The sequence below is a fragment of the Suricata suricatta genome, chromosome 9, assembly GCF_006229205.1.
Source record: "Suricata suricatta isolate VVHF042 chromosome 9, meerkat_22Aug2017_6uvM2_HiC, whole genome shotgun sequence".
Classification (NCBI taxonomy): Eukaryota; Metazoa; Chordata; class Mammalia; order Carnivora; family Herpestidae; genus Suricata; species Suricata suricatta.
In genome coordinates this window covers 124336385-124354654 of record NC_043708.1, presented here as the reverse complement: position 1 = coordinate 124354654, position 18270 = coordinate 124336385, and the positions used below count along the sequence as shown (strand labels likewise).

The window sequence follows — 18270 nt, the reverse complement described above, 5'->3', positions numbered from 1 at the left end:
CCTTGCCCTCAAAAGAACTTCAGGTGTATGCATTGCATGCATGTTATAAGAAGTTAACATCACATTGCTTATCATGTGGCAGTTGTTCTTATTCCAAAATACTAGTTATAAAAAATTTCCACTGGAAATACCTTTCCTAGACAGTTTCTGCAGGGTAGCTGAATTTAAACTCTACTTTTTGCCCTAATTAGCAGTGTAAACTTGGACTGCTAAAACTCACTGAGTTGTGAGTTCTTTATCTGTGAAATGGAGTGATAATACTAACTTCACAGTATTTGGGGGAAGTATTAAGTGAGCAGTGAACATGGCATATAAAATAAATTAAATAAATGTTTGCTACTGTCAAGGAATTTGTATTTCAAATAAGTAAGAAGCCAGGTAAAGAAGCAACTTCAGAAATGTGTAAACAATTACCATGAAAGAAATAATAAACACAGGTGGAAGTGACATAAAACATGTTTAGCATGTGGTTGGCTTGGGCAACAACCAACCCGCATAGGTCCATCAGCGACCAGCATTTATTGGTCCAGGGCTCTCAAAGTCCCACAGTGGTTCAGACATCAACATTTTAGTAGCAGAATCAAGGGCAGGCAACATGAGGGATGACAGGGGGAGAGACCAGGGAAGTCATGGTAATGGGAAGGATTCTGGTGCTCTCTTGAAGGGGTTTAGCACAGTGGCTATTTCTAGCAGATACAGAAGTATTCCAATAATTTAACCTTCAGAGTAAAATATTACTAGCTAATTGCAGCTCTGTGGGGAAAACAGAGAAGGGATATTGACCCTGGGTGGAATCAGAGAATGCTTCCCAGAGGAGAAAATCTACCATAAAATAAAACTTGTGGACGTAGTGAATGAATTGAAACTGCATCAGCAAATTTTCCTCCCCCCAAGTCTAACAAGAGGAACAAAAAGTCAGAAGTCATGACATTTTAACCAACAGTAATCAACTGAACAAAAGACTTGAGCTACAACATCAAAGTCTAAAGCCTGATGGTCAAGGAGGTAAATGGAAATCATCAGAGACTTCTGGGGGGCGGTTCCTAATACCCTCTCCAGCCTTGGGAACCCATGGTGATGAAATGGCTGTGTCCCCAAAATTCTCACTGTGTACCCAGATCTTCAAAGAAGAGGATCTCTAAATTTCCTTCATCTGAGAGAGAAGTAGAAATGGCTGCTGGAGAAAAAGTGGGGGAAACAAACAGCATGAGCAACAGGGAGGCTCTGTTTGGCCAAAATGTGGCATGGCAGCTTCATAAGGAATTGGAGATATTTCCAATGGGAACGAGACCATGCTTATTCCTACCCTGCCCAGATGAGATGAGTTCTGGCCAGAATGTTCCACAGATATTTGGCGGAAGGATAGAGTGCAGGTATTCTTTTTAAAAAGAAGAAGAAAAGGAAAAAGCAGAAAGTATCCCTGGAGCCTTCCCTGCTCTCTCAGGTGAAGGACACTGGTGGAGGGACCAGGAGATACCCATTCAAGTGTAAATCATAGCTCAGTGGGATGACAGCAACCCATGCATTATCAGAGCAAATAAATGCCCGATCAAACCTGGACAAACAGGAGCCAGATGGAAAATACACTAAGGCAACCAAATCAATCTGCTTGAGGTCTTTCAGGTGAAGAAGTACTTTGTGTGAGGGTGGAGGCAGGGGTGTGCAAAAAAAAAAAAAAAAGCAAAAAACCCAGAAAAACAAAACCATGGTATGAAAAAATAGGAGAATGACAAACTAGAAGAAGATATGGGATGGAAGACAATTTTTAGCAATCGCTTTATGCTATCCAGAGCCATTTAGTAAGAATAAAAATTCAAATTTGTTCCATATGAAATGATAAAACAGTTAAATAAAAAAGATCTTCAAAAAATTCCAGATCTAAGGACATAAGGCAAAACAGTTATTACTGAACTCAAATATAAATTCGATTTTCAAAATGAAAAGACAAGCCTCAGAGAAAATACTTGCACATCCCATGTCTGATAAAGTACTTCTACCCAGAATATTTAAAAAATACTCAAAACTCAACAGTAAGAAAACAGCCAGCTCAATTTTAAATGGGCTATAGATTTACCTAAATAAAATGAAAACATAAAATCTACACATGAATGTTTATAGTGCCTTTATTTGTAATTGCCCCAAACTGGAAAAACCCAGATGCCCCTCAACTGGAAAGTAGATAAACAAACTAGCACAGCCATAAAATGCAACAGTACTCATGAATAAAAAGGAACAAGTGACGGATATGTGCAAAACGCATGGAATCTCACCTGTATTATGCTAAGTCAAAAGGACAGTCTACAATATATATAGACTGGCTGGAATATAATATTCTGGAAAAAGCAAAACTATGGAGAGGAAAAGCCAATTAGTGGTTGCCAAGGCCTGTAGATGAGGGTTAAGCAAACTACCAAGAAACATGGACACATTTGGGGGATTATAGAATGTTGTATGACTTGATGGTGGTGTTAGTAACAGTACTGTTCATCAATAGGCAGAATTTTATATTAAAAAAGGTAAATTTAGGGGCACCTTGGTGGTTCAGTCAGTTAAGCCTCCGACTTTGGCTCAGGTCAGATCTCATGTTCGTGGGTTCGAGCCCTGCATCAGGCTCTGTGCTGACAGCTAGCTCAGAGCCTGGAGCCTGCTTCTGGTTCTGTGTCTCCTTCTCTCTCTGCCCCTCCCCCCTCATGCTCTGTCTCTCTCTATCTCAAAAATAAATAAAACATTAAAAAAAGTTTTTAAAAACATAAATTTATACCTTAATAAGAACATGAAAAGAAATTTAAAAAAAATTTTTTTAATGTTTTATTTTATTTTTGATACAGGGAGAGACAGAGCATGAGAGGGGGAGGGGCAGAGAGAGAAGGAGACACAGAACCAGAAGCAGGCTCCAGGCTCTGAGCTAGCTGTCGGCACAGAGTCTGACACGGGGCTCGAACCCACGAACGTGAGATCTGACCTGAACCGAAGTCGGGGGCTTCCCCGACTGAGCCACCCAGGCGCCCCTGAAAAGAAATTTTAAAAGTAAATAAACTGAGAGCACCAAAGAACAGTGAAGAATATGAAAATCCAACTAGCGATGTGGTGAAAAGACCTAATGTAATCACATAGAATGCAGATCATTAAGGCAAAGAGAGTAAAATATTGTGAGAGGCTTGCAGTTTCTGATTCTACATGTGAGGAGCTTGGAAGGTGCCACTCTATCTTACTAACAAGTAAAAAACGAAACCAACTGAAAAATCGACAGTTCTTAGACGTGTAAGAGAAGTGAGGACACAGGGCAAACCATTGCCTCTCAAAGTGAAGAGACTGACAGGCAAGGAGAGACAATCCCAGCGTCAGAGCAGAAATGCATGAGACGAAACCTTGGCAGGAGCCAGGGCTTGTCAGGAACACTGAACTGTCGATGAATTGCTGGAGCTCACCGTGGATAAGTCTGAGAGTGTAAAATCCCAGGGGTACCTGGTCACAGGGTGGTCTTCATGTTTCTGTGAGTTTCGCCTCCAGGAGCTTGCCCAGGTTCTCGCAAAGTATTCCCCCATGCTTTCGGCAGAGAGTGGGAAAGGAACCATTCAAAATATGCCAGAGCATTCTGTTCTTTCTAACAAGGACTGCCCTCAGGAGGAACTAGTTAACCAGAGCCAACATGCTGGGATTTTATCAGAGCTTACCTGACCTGAAGGAGGTAGAATACCCAACTCTGGATCACTGTTGTCATCTTGCGCCACCAAAAGTGGGGGGGGGGAGGGCTCTGAGAAATATTTGTGAAGTCCACAGTCCTGGCCAGAGAGGCACAGGTTCACTAAAACACTGAGACCTAATCAGAGGACTTATAGAGCACTTCCCTTCCCCCTACACCTCATCACCACATTGCCAAAGGCTTGTTGACAGCAGTTCCTTCTACCTGGTACATCATATCTGGCTATCAATAAACAATTACGGGGTGCCTGGGTGGCTCAGTTGGTTAAATGTCCAACTCTTGGTATTGGCTTAGGTCATGATTTTATGATTTGTGAGTTCAAGCCCTGTACTGGGCTCTGCGCTGACAGTGCAGAGCCTGCTTGGGATTCTCTCTCTCCCTCTTTCTCTCAGCCCCTCTCCTGCTTACACACACACACACACACACACACACACACACACACACTCAAAATAAATAAGATAAACTTAAAAAAAAGAGAAACAATTACAAGGCATACTAGAAGGCAAAATGTACAAACACAATTTGAAAAGACAGAGTAAGCATCAATACCACACATGGCAGTGATGTTGGAATTATTAGACTGAGAATTTAAAACAAGCATAATTATTATGCTAAAAGATTTAATGGATAAAGTAGACAGCATACCAGAACAGATGGGCATTGAACACAGAGAGATGAAAATCTAAAGGGAGCCAAAAAGAAATGCTAGAGATAAAAACAAACAAACAAACAAAAAACAAAAACAAAAATTACACTGTGACAGAGGAACCTGGATGGCTTGATCAGTTGAGCTGCTGACTCTTGATTTTGGCTCAGGTCATGATTTCACAGTTTGTGGGATCGAGCCCTATGTTGACCTCTGTGCTGACAGTGTAGTTTGCTTGGGATTCTCTCTCTCTCTCTCTCTCTATCTCCCTCTCTTTCTGTCTCTCCCTCTCTCTCTCTCTCTGCCCCTACCCAGCACATGTTCTCTCTCTGTCTCAAAATAAATAAATAAACATTTTTTTAAGAAGAGGGGAAAAAACACTGTAACAGATATTAAGAATGCCTTTGGTTGAGTTTATTTACAGTCTGGATGTGGCTGAAGAAAGAATCTCTGAACTTGGGGATATGTCAGTAGAAATATCCAAAATTGAAAAGCAAGCAAGCAAACAAACAAAAAAACAAAAAACAAAGAGAGAAAAAGACCTGTATAACAGAATATGCAAGATGTACAGGACAACTGTGAAAGATAACATAAATGTAATGAGAAAACCAGAAGGATAAGAAAGAAAGAAGTAGGATAAATATTTGATTCAACAAAGACTGAGAAATTCCCCCAAAGTAATATGACACACCACACTACAGACCCAGGAAGCTCAGAGAACACCAAGAAGAATAAATGCCAGAAAACCCAAATGAACAACAAGGAAAAAAAAAAAAACTATACCAAAGCATATCATATTCAAACTACTGAAAATCAAACATAAAGAAAAAATTTCAGAAAAATCAAACCCAAGGGGAAAATAGACCTTACTTACAGAGGAACAAAAGTAACAATTACATCTGACCTCTCAGAAACTGTGCAAGTGAGTAGGAAATGAAGAATTTAATGTGTGAAGAGGAAAAAACCCCACCAACTCACAATTCTGTGCCCTGCAAAATTCTTTCAAAGTCAAGAACAAATAAAGACTTCCTCAGACAAAAATTGAGGGAATTATAGTCAGTAAACCCGTTTTGCAAGAAATGTTAAGGAAGTTCTTTAGAGAAAAGAAATGTAATACAGATCAGGCCTCTGGTGGTAGCCTCCAGGAAAAGGGCAGCATGCACCGTGTCCAGTGGTGAAGGTAACACAAACCCAAGAAGCAGGCCAAGGAGATGGATGAGGAAGATAAAACATTCAAACAGGGGCTGCCTGGTGGTTCAGTTGGTTAAGGGTCTGACTCTTGATTTTGGCTCTGGTCATGATCTTGCCATCCATGATATCGAGCCTCTCATGCTGACAGCACAGAGCCTGCTTGGGATTCTTTCTCTCCCCCGCTCCCTCTCTCTTTGCCCTTCTCCTGTTCATGCTCCCTTTCACTCTCAAAAATAAATAAATAAATAAATAAATAAATAAATAAATAAATAAACTTTAAGGTTCTCCTGGATGCTCAGTTGGTTGAGCACCCGACTCTTGATTTCAGCTTAGATCATGACCCCAGAGTCACGGGATCAAGCCCCTGCATTGGGCTCTGTGCTGAGCATGAAGCCTGCTTATAATTCTCCCTCCCTCCATCTTTCTTTCTCTTTCTGCTCCACTTTCCCACCCATGCTGGCACACTCTCTCTGAAAATAAATAAATAAATAAATAAATAAATAAATAAATAAATAAATAATAGAAACCATAAGAAGAGCAGAAGAAACTCGAGGACCTAAAAGAGGCCACAGGGAAGGGCCCCTTAGCGACAGTGGAATTTAAAAATCTGGCAAAAATCAGTGATTCCTATGCCTGAGGCAATGGTAATCCATAGTTCTATTCTTGTTCAAACATGTGGATTCCCTGTCATAGCATCCATTGCTGTTGATAGCTAGAGTCAAGTGTGGTCTTAGATCCTTGAAAAAAAAATCAATCTGTCAATCTCACACAAAAAAGTAATATAAGACAGAAACTCAGACCAACATAAAGAAAAGCATCAGTGAAGCAATAAATAAAGGTAAAATTGAAATACCTATGCTTATGTATGCTTTTTATTTAAACAAATTTTCATGTTTATTTATTTATTTACATTTTTTGAGAAAGAGAGACAGAGTGTGACCAGAGGAGGGGCAGAGAGAGGGAGACACAGAATCTGAAGTAGGCTCCAGGTTCTGAGCTGTCAGCCCAGTGCCTGACATGGAGCTTGAACCTGCGAACTGTGAGATCATGACCTAAACCAAAGTCGAACACTTAACCAACTGAGCCACCCAGGTGCCCCTATGCATTTTTTAATTTTGAAAGGTATTGCCAGAACATCGTCCATTCAAGTCATACCAATTTATAAAATACCTTCCCATGACCTCTCATTTTCCTTTTGGGGTTGTTCATCTTTATCTTACTGTTTTTTTTTTTTTAACCTCCATATGTTTTGGAAACTAGCTGTTTGTCAGTCATTGAATTATATAAATTTCTCTTTGTGTTTTTAAAGGCTTTGACTATCTTTAGCTATGAGGAATTCTATTTGTGAGAGGTTGAAACTATCAACTTTTCATTTGGGGGCTCTTGTTTTTGTGTCGTACTCCAAAGAGCTTTCTCCACCCCAAGTTTACATTGAAAATTTCTTTCCTCACTTCTCTGAATACTGCTATAATTTACTCTTTAGCACTTCATTTTAATACATCTGGAATTTATTCTAATGTAAAGTGCAAAGCATGAATCCAGCATTTTTTTTTAATTCTCAGAGAAATACCTATTTGTCTCAATAGGTTTATTTTATAAACTTCTAAGCTGTCCCTGTCCCTACGTCATCCTGGAGACTAGGTTCTCCCCATTTAGACAACCACACATGCTCTTTCTTATTAAAGGTACAGCCTGCTAATTAGCTCAATGTGTGCATGGCCCAGGGTATCACTCCTGCATCAGCAACCAGGCTTCCCTCCAGGATGGAGCCTACTGGCGTTCAACACATGCTAATGTTGCTCATTAAAAAGAGTCAACCTAAAGGAACTCTCCCCTCTCCCACCCCACCCGAATACTTCACCTGTACAAGCATGACTCCTTGAAAGCCTTGGCTGTACTCCCTGTCTTCACTTCCTCCCATCAGACTACTCTCTCCCGGCCACTCCATCCACGTCACAGGTCACCACCGTGAGCTAACAGTCTCCAATGGCCGGGTCTCAGTCTCCAGGTTATATCACCTATCCATCAGTAGCACCCATCTTTCTGTTGTGAAAGTTTGTCTTTACCTGCTTCCAGAGTGCGTTGCCTCTTAGCCCTCTTTCTCTCACCTGTTGCTCCTTCTATATCTCTTCTCCCAGTTTCTCCTTATTTCCCATGTGAATTACCTACATTCATAGGCTGAGTCCTCAGCCCTCTTCCCCTTTTTGTTCCCATTCAATCCCTTGGTGACCTGAGCTAGTCTCAAGGTCTTAAACAGCATTTAGATGCTAATGACTCCCAAGGTTCTATCCCTATCCCAGACCTCAACACTCCAGACGACACTCACATCTCCACTTTACTGTCCAATGAGCCTCTCAAATTAACATGTCCAAGAACAAATATCTCCCTCTAGCTACCAAATCTGCTTCATCTTTCCCCACCTAAAGAAATGCCAATTTCATGGTTCCAGTTGTTCAAGAGAAAGCCTTGGAGCCATTCTTGATTTTTGTCTTTGTTTTATATCTTATGGCCAATCAACCAGCAAACCTGCTGTCTCTCCCCTTAAAATATTTCCACTTCTCACCCCTCCCCGGCTGCCACCCCAGTCTTGGGCATTAACCTCTTTCACCTTCATTATTCCAGTAGCCTACAAACTGATCCCTTTGTCTCTGCCCTATTCCTGTAACCAAAGTGTGGTCCTTTGAAAACATAAGTCACATCATGTCATTTATCTGGGAATAGCTCTTTAAGATTCCTACTCAGAGCAGGAGCCAAAGTCCTTGCTCTGGTCTCTAAGGTTCTGTAAGACCTGATCAGCCACTCCTCTGATTTCATCTCCTTCCTTCTTCTTTCTGCTCTCTCTGCTTCAGCCACACTGGCATTCTCTGTGTTCCTTGAACATGTCAAACACATCCTCAGAGCAGTGCAATAGGACATGTGATCTTTTGTCCTGGAACACTCTCGCCAGTATCTCCATGACCCCCTCTCCCTTCCCCTAATCTCTGCTCAACATCTCCTGATCCCTGACCAACCACTAGGAAGGAGCAGCCTCCTATCCCAACACTTCCCAATCCCTCCCTTCTATCCTTCTCTCTATAGCATCTAGTTTCCTCCACATAATTGCTTTGATGTAAGCCCCACAAGAGCAAGATGTTCACAGCTGAACTCCTAATACCTAGGAGAGTGCATGACCCAGAGGCAGTGCTCACAACATGTGCCAAATAAGTGAAGGCAGGAATTTGGAAGAGAGTTTCTCTTCTGCCCAGGGTGCATCTGGAATATGTCTTGCCTTCTACAGAACAGGCAGTAGATTCAGAGTCCCAAGGATATAATTTTCACAGTTCAGTTAAAAAAAGCTCTGGGCCAGAGAAAATATAACTTGGTTCTGGTTCCATAGTTGGTACTAAGCAGATAGAGATCCTGGACGAGCCCAATTATCTTGAGTGTCTAACATTCATTGCCAAAAGATAGACTTCATCCTACCCTCCTATCTAGCTCAGCAGAATTTTGTTAAAAAGTGTGAGAGAATATCTATTATAAAAGTATACCTACCAATTCTCCCTGGCCCTAGGCCCTTTGCATGTTTCACTGCCTTATGAATGGCGCCTTCACCTACCCAGGCATGAAAGTCAACCACCTAGATGCCCTTCTACACAACTCCCCAATATTCAACAGATCTCCTAACTGTATAGAGGCTGCTTCCTCCGCTTCTCTCAATTCCATTCACCTGTTCTTGTTCCTGGGCCCTCTGTCTTAGAGCAGCCTCATTCCCGCAGACTACTCAGGCAGATTCTTAACTGGTCTCTCAGTCTCCAGCATCGTTTCCTTCCCCTGGATTTTTTGCCCTGCAATGCAAATATATTCAAGTCCTTCGCTAACCCCACACGCACACTCTTGCTAAGAATCCATCAAACATATTCCTTGCCTTCAGGTCAGGTTCAGTCTCCCTGAATGAGCACACAAAACCCTCCATATTTCACTATGCTCATGCCCTGCTCTTAATAACATGTTCCTCAAAACCCATGGTGTAATTCCATGCCTTGGCACCTCCTTGCAGGCCATTGCCTCTTCCTAAAGTAGCCCAGCACTCACCTACCTCTCTCTGATGCTTTCTCTGTTTTCCCACAGCTCCTGTTTCTTTCTCTCGAGGTACTTTCCATGCTGTTATGTTGGTTTAAGTATTTGCCTCCCTAACCCGGACTCTGAGCTTTCTATATGAGAAAAAAATGGTTTCCTTCTGCTCCCGGTCTTAGGGCCAACCATGATGGACACCAAATAGATGTAAAATGGGCCAGTGACCATGTGGAAGCACTTTAAATGTTTATAAAATACAAAACGGGTGTTACTAAGGTATTGTTAATGCAGCGTGAGAAAACTGTCCAGAGGACAGCTAGAAAAGGCTGGGCTTGTTTACTGCCATACTTGGCCTGATGGCCTTCCAGTCAAAGTCACATTACACATTAAGATGGATGACCTTATTTATCTCACGACCGCCACTTTACCAGAATATCCCCAGGATGCTGTCTGAATACCAGAAGAGTGGTTATTCAGCTTATTTAGGGGAAGCCAAATAGATACCTGTTTCAATTTCACTGTTGGAATAAATACCCTACCTATGGGGCTTTGATTCCAGTTGGAAATGGACCAGGTAGCTATGTATTCTCTTGTGTTTGCAAATGAGGACATTGTTGGCTTTGCCATTTATGCCTTTTGGTTGGCCAGGTGCCAGGAAGTCAAAGTACCAGGGCAAAAGCACACTGAGTGCATATCTGGAAAGGGCAAAAACCAAGAGACAGATGCTGAGACCATAAGAGCAATCTGCAGCACAGAGCCCTGAAAAGTGCCTCCCAATTTGGTCTTCTTCCAACAGAGCAACACATTGTCGGGCTCTTAACCCCAAGAAAGGTTTTAGACGTATTTCATTGGCAGATGGAAATTAAATTACAGAAACTCAAAAAGAACAGACTAGAGTGTCTTTAATTTCATTTATTTTCAATTATACAAGAAATACACGAATATAGTGTCACTATAAAAATGGAAACAACACAGATAAAGTTGAAGTCCCTTTTGACTACTCACCATTATATTCATTGAATTTGAAGTGTGTCATCAAACAGGCACACACATACACACACACAGATATTAATGTGATGCTATTTCATCTTAGCTTTGGCTGAAACCCCAGGATAAGAGACACTGTATTCCAAAGTGAGATACAAGATCATTATGGAGGATATCAATGGTGGTCATCCATGAACCGCACCTAGGGCATAAAAGGATTTTGAGAAGATTAGGTGGAGAGAGAAGGCTTCGGATGAAAGCTGTTGGCTCCCATGTCCATGAGAGTAGGGCGAGGTGATGTCTTTGCTCACCTCAAACAAAGGAATTAATTAATGGGACCATTTTGAGGGTTTGATATATGCCCCTGACAAGATTATGTGTGGCCATGGTTTCGTTTTGCTTTTGCATTGTGTTTCTTATAGAATCTATTTCTTGTTTCTCAAAGTTAGAAATATATTTCTTTTCTTCTAATGCTTCTGTGATATTTTCATTGTATAGGCATTTGATTTGTCTAGAGTTTTGTTTTCATGGCGTGAAACAGGACCTAACTACTTTTCCCCAACTGAATTTGATTAACTTGGTTTGGATAACAAAACATTTCAACACTACTCATCATGTAATCTTTCATTACCCTCTGATTTGAAAGGCCACATTTACTGTATACAAAGTTGCAAATACTCACTGGTTCTTTTCTGGACTGTGTTCTACATCATTGATCTATTTGTCCTTAATGAGCATACTTACTAGGATCAAAAATGTGCTTCTTTTCCATGGAGTGGACAACATCACACACAGAATGCTATACCTAATATTATGATGTGGGGTTTTTTTTCATTCTGTTCCAGGCAAGGGTAAATTCAGGGCTATGATGGTAGTATCAGTTATCTGATTGGGCCCCTGCCCATTAAGGTTAGCCCTGAACTTGCCCTCTCCCTGACCTCGCTGCCCAGAATCCTCAGCATTTCTGGAAAGCACATGCCCTGTGTTCCAGAGAGACTCCCTTGGCTAAAAAAGACATTTGCCTCTTTCCACTCCTGCTGTAGCATGCATATAGAATGCCTGATGGTGTTTCTATGAAGCCAATACAATGCACCCCCCCTCCCCATCCACCAGCCCCAGCCCTGGGTGCCACCTGGTTCCCTCTTCAGAGAATGTTTCCTTACTCGAGAAAGGTCTTCTGGAGGGCTCGGTGACTTAGCTCTTCCTGGGCTTTTTTCTCACTCTTTTTAACAGAATCATCCTTCTTAGACATAAGGTGATAGGCTGCTAATGCAAGACTCTTGAAGGGACAGACTCGATGAGACACTCCTGCAACCCCTTGCCCAGTGTCCAACAGAGAGCCGCCACACCCCCTACATCATGCACATGAACCCAGGACTCTAGTAGGTGCACTGCTTCAGTCCTCATAGATGAGACACCTGCTTTATGGCACAGAACGTATAGGGACAAAGGCATCAACTGCATGCATCTCCACAATGAGAGTGGCACTATGTCCTTTACAGGACTTTTGTGAGAAGTAACGAGAGCTCGTTGTAAGAGCTACATAGATGCCTCTCGTCCGTTCTTCCTCACTAAATTAGGCCCACCGCTAGAGGAAGCACCATCCCTTCTCTGAAACCTTGGCCACTGTAGTCACCGTTATCATCCGCAGTGGTCTCTTCACATTGACTTTTATTAGCTTTGCCCTTTTACTTATTTATTTATTTATTTATGGAGAAAGACACTTATATTCAGATCATAGATATATAAGTCACAGTATCCCGGACTCTGGCTTAGTTAGCTAGATTCGTCGTCTCTGGAGTGTCTGTGGAAACTGAATCAGGAAAACTCCAGAGGGCTCACCCTGGATGTTCTTAACAGCTTCATTTAATTATCACTATCAAACTTAATGAGGGTCATAAACTGTGTTGTGACATAGTGTTATTGGAGGTGAACCTCATTATGCCCACATCATAAACTGGCACATCAGAAGAGGCACAACTAAATAAGGCCTTTCCTCTTATGAAGGAAAAAGACAAGGAAACATAGACTTTGGTAAAATCTTCAGGCTTGGTAAAATTAACATTCAGTCAAAAAAGCAATAGAGTTATTACCTTTATTTTTCTGATAAAATTTTTATTTCAGGTTGGATAAGCAATTTTGTTTGCCATTAAGTATGAGACTATTCAAAGTAAGTCATGTAGACCACAGGGCATTATATAAAAAGGAAAACAGAAAGAAAGCTCAGCAAGAAAATACAAAAAGAATTAATTGTGTCAGAAACCTGGTAAACTGGTATATTTGGGTTCTTTCCAGAGAATAGGATAGGTAGGTAAAATAGATATAGATAGATGATAGATGATAGATAGGTGATAGATAGATGATAAATAGGTAGATAGATGATAAATGATAGATAGATAATAAGTAGATAGATAATAGATGATAGAGAGAGGGAGAGAGAGATGATAGAGGATAGATGATTGATAGATGAATAGGTAAATAGGTAGATAGATAGTTGATAGATAGGTAAATAATAGATAACAAGTAGATAAATGATAAATGATAGATATGGATTATTGATAGGTAGATAAATAGATAGATAATAGGTAGATAGATGATAGATGATAGATGATTGATAGACAGATAGATAATAGGTAGATAGTTAATAGATAATAGATGGATTGATAGATGATAGATAACAAGTAGATAAATGATAGATATAGATTATTGATAGGTAGATAAATAGACAAATAGAGAGAGAGAGAGAGATAAAGATATGAACTATGAGGAGATTTAATATAAGAAATTGGCTCATGCAGTTACGGAGGCTGAAAGTCCCGGATCTGTAGTGAGTCAGCAAGAGGAAGACCCAAGAGAGTAGATGGAGAAGTTCTAGTCTGAAGGTGAGCTGAGGTTGCTCTCCCAGCCTGCATGCAGTCAGGCAGAAGGAATTTTCTCTTATTCCAGAGAGAATGCCTTTTTGTTATATATATAGACTTCCAACTAATTGGATAAGGCCCACCCACATTAGGAAGGAAATGTGCTTTACTTAATCTACTGATTTTAATTTTAGTCTCATCCCCAACAGTCTCACAGACATACCCAGTGTAACGTTTGACCAAATATCTGGACACAGTGTGGTCCATGTCAAGCTGATACATAAAAAGTGACCACCACACCTGGCCAATATATATTCAAAGGAACATCTGTATCTATACCTACATGTATATATATATATAGTATTCAAGAAGTGCATTCTTCTGACCTGTTCTTAAACTCTTGAAATACCACCGTAGACATTTTTTTAACTGAGCTCAAATTCACATAATATAAAATTAACAATTTTATAATAAAAAATTCAAGGGCACCAGAGTGGTTCAGTTGGTTAAGTGCCTGACTTTGGTTCAGGACATGATCTCACTGTTCATGAATTCAAGCCCCACGTCAGGCTCTGTGCTGACAGTTCAGAGTCTGGAGCCTGCTACAGATTCTGTGTCTTCCTCTCTCTCTGCTCCTCCCCCACTCATGTCTGTCTCTATCTCTTAAAAATAAATAAACATTAAAATTTTTTTAAATAAAAAATTGGGTGGCAGTGTTGAGTGTTGTATGTGATGAATCACCTACTTTCCTCCTGAAACCAATACTGCCCTGTATGTTAACTAAAATTTCAATGTAAACAAACTGAAAAATAAAATTAAATTAAATTAACTAAATAAAATAAAATTCACTGGCATTTAGGATACTCAGAATGTTGTGCAACAATAACTTCTATTTAGTTCCAAAACATTTTCATCACCTCAGAAGGAAACTCCTCTACCCATTAAGCAGTCACTCCCGGTTTCTCCCTCCACCTAGCCCCTGGCCACCATTAATACACTTTCTGTCTTTACAGATTGCTCATTCTGGATAATTCATATAAGTGCAATCATACAACATATGACATTTTAAAAAGTTTTTTATTTGACAGAAAGAGTGCACACAAGCATGAGAGAGAATCAGAGGCAGAGAGAGAAAGAGAATCCCAAGCAGGCTCAGCACTGTCAGAGTGGAGCCTGACACAGGGCTCGAACTCACGAACTGTGAGATCATGACCTGAGCCAGAGTCAGAAGCTTAACCAACTGAGCCACCCAGGTGCTCCAATATATGACCTTTTATGTCTGATAGCCTCCACTTAGCATGTTTTCAGGTTTATCCACACAGTAGCATGTATTTCATGGCTCAGTAATATTCCATTATATGTATATACCACATTTTGTTTGTCCATTTACCCACTGACAGATGCATGGATTTTTGATAGGCATTCGCGTTGTTTCTACAATTGGCTATTGTGAATGATACTCTGTCAACATGGGGATACAAATATCTGTTTGAGACCCTGCTTTCAATTTTGCCGAGCATTACCAAAGAGAAGAGGTACTGAATCACGTGGAAATTCTATATTTAACTTTTGGAGGAACTGTTCTCCCCATCATAAATGTTTAGCAGGAAATTACTCATGAAGTGAAAGCATGGGAAATCAGATAAGCATTCAGCACACACACACATATATGCACACACGCATGCACTGCCATCTGCCATTCTAAATGCCTGCAGTAGTGGAAGGTCCACCTGATACGGTAAGTGTGCAGAGGTCGCCTCAAAAGGATGCTGCATGCGTCTCCCACAAGCACAGCTGATATATTTATGTATTTATATAAACTCAAGCTTTTGATGCACTGACTTTTCCCATGACTTCAGGTTCAGCCGGGAGCTGACTCAAATATTTTTCATTGCTTCATAACACATAATGAATAGGAGACTGATAATGTCACCAGAGTCATACAGAGCGGTTAGCTTTCTAGCGCTACAGAAACTCAGTAACCCGCCCACAAGGGGGGAAAAAAAATAGAGGCTACTGAGGTCAAGGGTTCCGGACTGGCATGTGACCTACCCCGAGAGCTGAGCTCTCTGTACATATGACACTCCAGGTCTGGGGTCAGAAGGAACAGGGAGTGGGTTGGGGAGTCCCTGGGAGCCTGCTAAAGCCTCGGATCAGGCCTCAAACTTGGCTGACCGGGGAGCATTTCCATTACAACAGGCAACTGTTTCAGTTAAGGTTTTTAAGGGATTTTCTTTCAGCAAATCTATTAGAGACAAAATGATAATCACAAAGTCTTGGGAGAAGGGAATTGGTCATACACAAAATTTTCATCCTCATTCTTCAGGGGCTGGCTTCAAGTTTTGGATTCAGACCCTTCCATGGGCCAGCAGGGTAGAACAGTTGGGTCTGCCCAGTACCCAGAAATCACTAAGACATCCCTTCTCCTTCCTATTTCCTCACTTCCTGCACAGCTAGCTTTCTACTCCATGGGCATCTTAAGAAAAGTAGATCCTCCCTTGAAAAAGATTGATGATCTCCCGTTAAGAAAGACCAAAGAGGGGGTGCCTCAGTGGCTCAGTCAATCTGACTTTGGTTGAGGTCATGATCTCACAGTTCATGGATTCGAGCTCTACATCGGGCTTTATGCTGCCAGCTTAGAGCTTGAAGCCTGCTTCAAATTCTGTGTGTGTGTGTGTGTGTGTGTGTGTGTGTGTCTCTCTCCCCAACTCGTACTCTGTCTCTCTCTGTCTTTCAAAAAAATAAATGTTAAAATATTTTATTAAAAAGTAAAGACTAAAGAAAGTTCGGTCATCTTGGATAATCTTGCTAAATACAATAAAAAACCTTGCCCTTAGTTCCCCCAATTTTTGTGTATCAGAAGATAAATTTTGAAATATAAATACAATGGAGAAGAAAGATACCATTCACTCTTCTTACATAAATGGAAGCCCTTACTTTTCTCAAAGAGGAAAATACATATACCAAGGGTTTCTGGATCTAAGAAATTTACCATCAGAGAAAAATAATTAGAATAAAAGTTTAATGGATTAGTTATTAAAATCAAGTTCCCTTGCTCTGACTACCAGGCACTGAGCAGACTCACGGTGGAGAAACGAGTCCTACAACAATGATGACATCCGCCCACCCACTGCATAGAGCCCAGCCTCGTTTTACAGCCAATGATGCAGGTAAATACCAGTGTTGAGGAGCCAAGAACTCATTGTTCTCTTCTGTGGGGAAAACCCAGAAGCACAGTCTAATGATGTGCAAAGTGACATTTCTTTCTGACTGGGTCATCTTTCGCTGGGTCCCGGAAATCAAAGAGAGCAGGAACCGGAACCGTGTAGCACATAGTGATTACATCATCCGCAGGAGGCTGTAAGTCTGTTGAGGACGTGAGGACAGGACACAGTATGAAGAAACAGAATGCAGAGGCCTGAGGCTGTTTGGGACATCCAGGTAAGCTTGTGAGGACACAGCAATGGACCTTAGAGTGCTCACAGATTTCCGCCTCACCCAGGAGAGCCAAGGACAGAGAATCCCACCAGCCTGCTCGAGCTTTTGCGTGAAAGACCCATCTTCAGCCCAGTCTCCCCCCGTGAATCGCAATCCAGACTTTACTACTTCACCACCTGCAGTTTTTCATGAGAAGGTGACTGGTTTTATTCTCCTCAAACCTTGGGAAGTTGACGGAAACAAGTACATTCTTGCTTGCATTATTCCCCTCCTCCCAACAATCCAGAGGAATTGACTCACCAGTTGCCAAAGCAAAACTCCAATATCTCTGGTGCAGATAACAACACCCCTAGGAAGCCGTGTTGATTAGAGAAAAGAGAATCGAGCCCAGTAGCCTCCACCGAGCAAGCACTGACAATGGCCGGCTAACTGCTTCCCATGCATTCTGCACCAGAAGGCAGCTATAAAGAGCGCCCAATGGAAACCAAATGTTGTCACTAAATTTTGCATATAAAATGCATTCTGAAAACCACCAGCACACTCCACATAGAGAAACAGTGCTGTTGAAGCCTCTCCTTCACGGATTGTCCTTTATTTGCCAGAGATGTTTAAGCGAACCTAGAAGTTCATTTATGCTAATGGCTTAAGGACTGAATTAAAAAGGATCATGTCTGTGGTCTCAGAAAAGATTCAGCAAGTCAGTTTGTTTCTGCAGGTCTGGTAGAGTCTTCATCTGGCTGGTGATCCTGGCGAGGCTCTCTCCCCCATACTGGATATGTCAGATAGCATTTAAGTTTCTAAACACAGTATTTTTCAATGCGGCATTGGAGGCTAAGGTAGATTACATGGCTCAACTCAGATCTCGCCAATAATAAATGGCAGTCAGTCTTTAAACCCATGAGTCAGGGGGCTCTCTTTCCCGCAAGGCTGGCTGAGCAGCCCTTCTCAGAAAGGATAAATCTAGAACTCACTGCCCACCACCCAGGGCTAATCCCAAAGCCACCCTTTCACTACCAACTGCAAATAGCATCAAGAGGTTGAAAGAAACCGTGATTTGGGTATTTGTTGGGATCTGGCCTCCCAAGGGCAGCCCATGGATCTCCCTGGCTAAAAATCTCTGATTTCCCAAGACCATGAATTTGAGCTGCATTGCAAAGACCAGGTAGGACTGAAACAAACAAATTCATGCTCCACAATCAAATACCATTAGATGATCCTGAAGACTTTAGAAAAAAGGGAGGAGCCGCACTTACTAAATAACAATTGGCAACGAACATTGAGCAGGCTTTGACCTGCATTTCCTAATATCTCTCGGCAGAACTCAGTGACTTGTGACACATGGAAAGAATCATCCTCTGAAGGGCATTTCAGATTTTTTTGGAAGCAATCTAACT

The 18270-nt window shown here is 41.4% G+C and overlaps 1 long non-coding RNA gene across 1 annotated transcript in view; it reads right to left on the bottom strand.

The window, feature by feature from the left end:
* Nucleotides 1-10490: 10490 nt before the first annotated feature.
* LOC115302274 overlaps nucleotides 10491-18270 on the bottom strand; it is a 92194-nt gene continuing 84414 nt past the window's right edge. Inside the window, exon 4 of the long non-coding RNA XR_003913436.1 lies at nucleotides 10491-10782. This is a non-coding gene — a long non-coding RNA (uncharacterized LOC115302274). The remainder of the gene's footprint in view (nucleotides 10783-18270) is intronic.